Genomic DNA, 8,755 nt, shown 5'->3' with positions numbered 1-8,755 from the left:
ATGCATGAATTATTTGTATTCGGGTAGCTCCCTCCCTCCCGCCCGGCCTCCCCCTCCCTTAATTGGTTAATTAACCACCGCATCACCACTGCCTTATGGATTGATCGATCATAATTAGTCCGACTCAATCTCAGCGTCTTGCTCATGCAACACGCCGAGTGGTGGATGAGCCTTTTCTTTTGCATGCATGTGTACGTCTGCGTCGGCGTCTGTGTTTTTGGAAGAAAACATGGAATGAAGAAACATTCGTGATAGACAGAATCAAGCAGAGCTGGCAGCTGGGTAAGCTAAAAATGACATGTCTACTGTTTCCATGCAACGTGGCATGGTCCAGGGAAGCTCGAGGCTCATATATAATAGTTCATCTCGTGCACCTGTTAAGAAATTAATAATTGCATTCCATGTTCTAGCCGACCGACCTCGCCCACTTAAGTCTTAATTCCACTGAGAACCCTAGGTAGCTACTACCTTCTCGTCCTGGTTTATTGGCCCCTTACTATTTTATGCCAAATTTTGATTACGGATTTAATCAATAAATTGTAAATTCATGTTTCAAAGCAACGATTTTTTATGGGGAGGGGCAGCGGGCTTACTAAGCGACGAGAGATGTCCGTTGAGGACATAAGTGAGAGAGATGTAGAGACGGGCAAGATAGCACACTAGGGGTTGGGACATGCGGCTACGGTCGGGATGTCAAAGGATTCTACGTATTTTCCACAAGCCTGATCACTAAGCAATTCTATAAAAGAACTGACATTGATACTTGAGTATGACTTCAATTCTTTCTAAAAACGCACAATGATGCATTATTTCCTATGAATCGACAGTGACACCTCTATATAACTCGCAGATCCAAAGCAACTTGTAGTGATGAATTTTCTGGATAAATGGAACAATAATCTGTGTTGAAATTAATAACTTGAGCAAAAGTATGTTGCAATAAGATGCACTTATTTAAACAAACATGTTTCTATGTGGTGATGCTCTGCATACGTATATCTAATATCAAATACGTACATGCTATTTCCACTTACACGCTTATGCATGCATTATTTTGTCATCGACGTCGTTACTCTCAACGGAAGTGGGATATGCTGATGTTTCTTAATCAATCAAGTAAAATGCATGGATCCTTGCCATCAACATCATTAATCTCGACAACAGTGGATATGCTGATATTTCTTAATTAATGAAGACAAATGAATGCATTGTTATCATCGACATGCTTAATTTGGACAAGGAGGGCATATGCTGATGCTTCTTATCAATTAACTGTGAGCAAAATGCATGCATTGTTATAATCAACATGGCGTAACCTACTCAAATGGGAGTGCACTCATACATTTGTATTTATACACACACATACCTGGAACAAAAGATCATCACCACAAGAAAAGCTAAGGTTCTGTTAGGCATAGTAGCTTCTTCTTCCCTAAAGGTTGGCATGTATTTTTTTATTGTTGCATAAATTTTCCATTAAATATTTCAGTAGGTTGATTACTTGTTTGGCTAGGAGATAATGCTTTCGATTATGACATCTTCCTAGGTTTAGAGCATGTTTCCCATCCCTTTATTAGTTAATACCAGAGATTATTATTATTATTATTATTATTATTATTATTATAAAGACAAAACACCATGCATGTTTCTCTTGGTTATCTATGTATTTCTCAATTATTTATGCTTGTTGTTAATTAACAGTTTCGAAAGGGAGGAAGGCTCGGGTTAGTGCGTGATAAGGGTAGACATGCCTGGTCCGGTGCCTGAATCGTGGCCGGGTCTGATTGGTACTGAACTGAATGCAGCAGTTCAGATCATCTCTCAGGAGAGGCCTGATATCAGAATTGCCCGAGTACTCCCTCCAGGAGAGGCTCCATCCCCACCGCCACAAGACCAAGAACGCGTTATCATTTACAACGATGTCGGCCCAGTGCCTAATACATGGGTGGTTGTTCCTCCTGCACCATATGTTGGCTAGCTAGCCTGCCTTACATGGCTGGCTTTACCTTTTGTGCCTTTATTATTAAAGGCTAGAATCAATTGAATAAGGTGAGCGAGTGTGATATCGATCGCCATGCATTAATAATGCTATGTAGTCTATGTGGGCATGCCTGAATTATATTGTTTACTCATATATGTATTAGTGTGATGAATCTACAAATATTTCAACGAGTGTACTATTTGGCAATGGAATAATGAATTATGTGTTTTATTCTTTTTCGATGAGTGGCTTGCTTTATCTTGTACGGCCTATAATATTAGCACCATGTCATACACAAGTATCAATGTGCGTTTTCAGAAAGAACTGAAGTCATACTCAATTATCAATGTCAGTTCTTTTTAAAGAATTGGTAGTGATCATGCTTGTGGAAAATACGTAGAATCCTTTGATGTCCTGGCCGAGCCACATGTCCCAACCCCTAGTGTCTATCTTGCATGTCTCTACATATCTCTCACTTACGTCCTCAATGGATATCTCTCGTCGCTTAGTAAGCCCGCTGACCCTTCCCATAAAAAAAGGAAAAAATACACCACGAAAGCTAAAGGAAATATGTCATACGTATATCACAATTCCTCCACTGATCATGGCACACCTAGATGCAGTAGAGTAATTGACAGCAACAATTGTTCAACTTAAGAGGTCAACTTCACAGTTACTGGTAGCACCAGATTACAATCTTACATGACAGAGCTAGAAAGATTGCACCTTTGCTGAATCTAGACCAACCATGATGCACCATTGCACTATTGGAACGATAGAGAACAGATAATGGACGTTAGAATTCACACTAGTAGAGAATGGAATAATGTGATAGCGCCGTAGCGGCCGAATTTGCTAAAACATAGTGTTTCCTCTTCAAATACGCTGTAACGACGCTATAACGGTGAAATAGCACGCTAGTTTTTTCGTTGATACAGATGGATCATATCTGCGCTCCGATGGCTCGTCGGCAAACGATATGTTGCTCAGAGACTCAAGTGGTGGGATCATATTTACTGCAGGTCGACATCTTAGCACGTGTGATAATGCTCTTGAGTTAGAACTGTCAGCAATCTCTGAAGATGTATCATTAGCTTCGCAGTGGAGTAATCTGCCTATAATTGGAGAATCGGACTGTCTTGAGGCCTGTTGGCGCCGCCTCTCGCAACGCCTTCTTCTTCTACCTCTCATTGTCTCTCACAACTCTCTTTTCTCTCAATAGCACAAGAACCCACACACACATGGGAATAGATACACATGGTGACATACACAAAGGAGAAAACCAGCCGCTGCTTTGCCGAGAGGCTCCGTCCTTGATGAACATACTGACTAGTACATCTTTGGTGCTGCGCTCACCACACTTTTTCCATTCACTCAAAGGGAACTATTTATACAAGGACACGATGCATATAGCAACAACCACCATGCACCACTCACGCGACTAACCTGTTGCCTAGCATGCACACACGCACCTAGACATGCATGCAATCCAGGGTGAAGCCACAGAGCGGCTGGTCCGATTAGTAGTCTCCACTAACTACACGCATGCACAGGTCCTGGGCTTGTATTGCGTCTCCACAACGGCCGCAAGACCCAGCGAGAACAAGCATCCATGCAGCCGGCCGGTATTAACAAACTTTATGCAGATTAGGCACACAACCACACTAGCTACACGTTAGTGCCACATGTCCACGACGTGCTTTGTTGGTTGGCTCACACTTGACTAATCCTAACAACGCATGCATGTATAGACACAAACAAATGGCTGCCAATCCGTCCGCTGCACTGCACACTCTATCCCTTTGTGCTGCGCTCTCTGCCGATTCGCCCCCTCTGCCACGAGTTAATACATGCAACTAGCTAGGACTTCGTCAACTACTACAACTAGTGTCATGCGAACACAAATAAACATGAAGTAATCAGCTAAACAACAAGATTAACTCTAACAAGGCCGTCAACTTGTTGAGAAGCTAAGAAATTGATAGGTCAGGAAACTCCTTGATCTAGGGGATCCAAAGGAAACTGCTTGAACGGAATACTAGTATTACTCATGTACGTCGCACTCAAAACAATACAAGCCACTCTATGGCAAGTTATGGTAGGGTTTAGAGCCGCACAACTTTTTGGTTAGGTTCAGGACCTGATGAGGTCATAAAACTTTGTGAATTTGACAGTAATCCAACTGTTTGAGTAATACAAGTATTTTCCCCGCAAAAAAAATCCACATCTCACTGTCGTCATGAACGACCAATCTACGGTCCGAACATGTCCACCATCTCTATCGTATGATCATTATTATTTGACTTCTGCTTCGGTACACCCCCGAATTATTTTGAAAAGGGTAATTCCATCCATCCATGTAGATTAACTGTTAATTGAGATAAACTTTATTGAGACGAGAAATTAGTTGAATTTCAGTTAACAAATAAGATGATTAGACCGAAAAATAAAGGAACGATGGCTCAGACCTGTCTTCGTCTATCGTTTCTTGAGTCGTTCGTGGAATAGAAAACCTGCTGCTAGTGTGACCATGCATCTTGCGAGGGCGAAACCTTGCTATGCAGCAGCTGCTTCGTGAAGTAGCCTATCCTTAGAAGAGCTTACTCTTTTCCCTAACAACTTGGTTATTGGTGTGTTGACATGCTGTTCGTGAGCACGGCCGCACGTGCACCACCATATGTGTCCTAGCGACCCAGCCATTGGCGAGGCTACCAGCAGACTCCTATTACCAAGCGCGCATCTCGCTTGATACACACATCATGTTATTCTATCATGCAATGGAGTTGCGGATCTCCACCACTTTTCTTGGCACCATCTCAAAGCTCTCCATCGACTGTAATGGCAGCTTTCTCTCTCCTCTATTTCAAAATCAAAACAAAGAAAGAGGAGATGTTTTTTCTCGTTTGAAAGGCCGACTTGGTCCTCCTATCTCACATCTCCTCTTCGCTGATGACAACATCTTATTTGCAAAGAGTAACACACGTAGTGTGGATGCATTGTGTTCAACTTCGGATGTGTACTGTCATAGGTCTCAATCAATCTATGGTAAGGTTTCCTTGGTTGGTTCATTTGTTGCTATATACACTCATTACTCTTTAATAAGTGGTACAATCTCGCATCCTTGTAACTAAGGCTTCATTTGGCATTGTGATGGACTCGGGTTACCTGCCTTTCCTTTTCCTACTTTAGTCTTCCTTTGCCTCACTTTTTATCGAGCTACTTTGGTGCCAAACTTCACATCAAATATAATTATATAAAATAAGTACATCAAATTACATGTCAACAAATTGTTAAATCGAAACACAAGCTAGTGATCCAAGCTGAGAGTGTGGGTACCATTAGAGCGGTCAAATCTAGAAGCTATATCATTAGCTGCTGGAACAAAAGGACTAATAAATATATTTCCGTACCATCTTCCATTCTTGTTAGTCAAATAAGTACCTTTTGACGAGCTGGTTAAAACCGTGCAGCTGAAATTAAGAAAGGAAGCACCCGGAAGGGGGGGAGGGAGATCATCAATTGAGTGTGTATATACACATCCATCATGGATGGGGCATGCATGAATTATTTGTATTCGGGTTCCTCCCTCCCTCCCGCCCGGCCTCCCCCTCCCTTAATTGGTTAATTAACCACCGCATCACCGCTGCCTTATGGATTGATCGATCATAATTAGTCCGACTCAATCTCAGCGTCTTGCTCGTGCAACACGCCGAGTGGTGGATGAGCCTTTTCTTTTGCATGCATGTGTACGTCTGCGTCGGCGTCTGTGTTTTTGGAAGAAAAAATGGAATGAAGAAACATTCGTGATAGACAGAATCAAGCAGAGCTGGCAGCTGGGTAAGCTAAAAATAACATGTCTACTGTTTCCATGCAACGTGGCATGGTCCAGGGAAGCTCGAGGCTCATATATAATAGTTCATCTCGTGCACCTGTTAAGAAATTAATAATTGCATTCCATGTTCTAGCCGACCGACCTCGCCCACTTAAGTCTTAATTCCACTGAGAACCCTAGGTAGCTACTACCTTCTCGTCCTGGTTTATTGGCCCTTACTATTTTATGCCAAATTTTTAATTAATAAATTGTAAATGCATGTTTCAAAGCAACGATTTTTTATGGGGAGGGGCAGCGGGCTTACTAAGCAACGAGAGATGTCCGTAGAGGACATAAGTGAGAGAGATGTAGGGACGGGCAAGATAGCACACTAGGGGTTGGGACATGCGGCTACGGTCGGGATGTCAAAGGATTCTACGTATTTTCCACAAGCCTGATCACTAAGCAATTCTATAAAAGAACTGACATTGATACTTGAGTATGACTTCAATTCTTTCTAAAAATGCACAATGATGCATTATTTCCTATGAATCGACAGTGACACCTCTATATAACTCGCAGATCCAAAGCAACTTGTAGTGATGACTTTTCTGTATAAATGGAACAATAATCTGTGTTGAAATTAATAACTTGAGCAAAAGTATGTTGCAATAAGATGCACTTATTTAAAGAAACATGTTTCTATGTGGTGATGCTCTGCATACGTACATCTAATATCAAATACGTACGTGCTATTTCCACTTACACGCTTACGCATGCATTATTTTGTCATCGACGTCGTTACTCTCAACGGAAGTGGGATATGCTGATGTTTCTTAATCAATCAAGTAAAATGCATGGATCCTTGCCATCAACATCGTTAATCTCGACAACAGTGGATATGCTGATATTTCTTAATTAATGAAGACAAATGAATGCATTGTTATCATCGACATGCTTAATTTGGACAAGGAGGGCATATGCTGATGCTTCTTATCAATTAACTGTGAGCAAAATGCATGCATTGTTATAATCGACATGGCGTAACCTACTCAAATGGGAGTGCACTCATACATTTGTATTTATACACACACATACCTGGAACACAAGATCATCACCACGAGAAAAGCTAAGGTTCTGTTAGGCATAGTAGCCTCTTCTTCCCTAAAGGTTGGCATGTATTTTTTTATTGTTGCATAAATTTTCCATTAAATATTTCAGTAGGCTGATTACTTGTTTGGCTAGGAGATAATGCTTTCGATTATGACATCTTCCTAGGTTTAGAGCATGTTTCCCATCCCTTTATTAGTTAATACCAGAGATTATTATTATTATTATTATTATTATTATTATAAAAACAAAACACCATGCTTGTTTCTCTTGGTTATCTATGTATTTCTCAACTATTTATGCTTGTTGTTAATTAACAGTTTCGAAAGGGTGGAAGGCTCGGGTTAGTGCGTGATAAGGGTAGACATGCCTGGTCCGGTGCGTTTTCAGAAAGAATTGAAGTCATACTCAATTATCAATGTCAGTTCCTTTTAAAGAATTGGTAGTGATCATGCTTGTGGAAAATACGTAGAATCCTTTGATGTCCTGGCCGAGCCACATGTCCCAACCCCTAGTGTCTATCTTGCATGTCTCTACATCTCTCTCCACTAGTAGAAAACAGGGCTTAGGTCACAGGGCAGTTTTCACATTAGCCCCGGTTCAGTCACGAACCGGGACTAATGTGAGCATTGGTCCCGGTTCGTGAGCCCAGGGGGCCGGCCGGGGCCTCGTGGGCATTGGTCCCGGTTCGTATGGACCCTTTGGTCCCGGTTGGTGGTACAAACCGGGACCAATGGGCCACGCTCCTGGCCCACCACCCTTTAGTCCCGGTTCATACCACAAACCGGGACTAAAGGGCTGGTCCTAGTTGCGGCCAGTGTTTAGTCCCACCTCGCCAACCGAAGGGCGCTCACACCAGTTTATAAGCCCGTCCCTCTATGCCTTGTTGAGCTTCTATTAAAGTGAAAATAGATGCCCTTATACAGGAAATTTGACTTAAATTCATAGTAAATTTCATAGAAATTTATTATGAATTTAGGTTGAATTTTCTCTATAAGTGGATCTATGTTCATTTGTTATATTTATAAAATAAATAAACCTTAATTAAATAAATAAAACTAAATAAACCTTAATAAAATAAAAGAAAATAAACTATAGTAACTACAATAAATAAACCTTAATTAGTTATGTAAAAATAGCAGCAAGTAAAATAAATAAAAATAGCAGCAGTAAAATAAATAAAAATAAAATAATTAAAGTAAAAGACATAAGTAATTAGAAATAAAATAAATAAGTTTTTTCTGGTAAGTAGAAAGAAAACCTTTTCAGAGTTCATTTGAAATGCTTTTCAATTTTAGGGTCTTATAGCTCAAAATAATTAGTAAATGCATGAAAAATAACAAATGAAGTCAGAAAGGATTGACAAATGATGATGTGGCTTTGAATGGTGCATTCTGAACACACAAAAAGTCAGGAGTTCAAATAAGTTTTAAAAGATGAAATCCCTTTGTAACAGACGAGTTTCCGGATGAAATCCTGATACTTTGAAAGAGATTGTCCGTTTTGTACACGAAGTGCATCCAGTTTTTGCCGTAACCCTCTCAACTTTCTTGCACATGCTATGTGGATGAAATGATGATATCATGCCAACTTTCAAGCTTTTCAGAGTTCATTTGAAATGCTTTTAAATTTTAGGGTCTTATAGCTCAAAATAATTAGTAAATGCTTAATAAATAACAAATGAAGTCAGAAAGGATTGAAAAATGATGATGTGGCTTTGAATGGTGCATTTTGAACACACAAAAAGTCAGGAGTTCAAATAAGGTTTAAAAAATGAAATCCCTTGGTAACACACGAGTTTCCGGATGAAATCCTGATACTTTGAAAGAGATTGTCCGTTTTGTACACGAAGT

The sequence above is a fragment of the Triticum aestivum genome, chromosome 6D (genome assembly GCF_018294505.1).
Source record: "Triticum aestivum cultivar Chinese Spring chromosome 6D, IWGSC CS RefSeq v2.1, whole genome shotgun sequence".
Taxonomy (NCBI): Eukaryota; Viridiplantae; Streptophyta; class Magnoliopsida; order Poales; family Poaceae; genus Triticum; species Triticum aestivum.
This window is presented reverse-complemented; position numbering follows the sequence as displayed.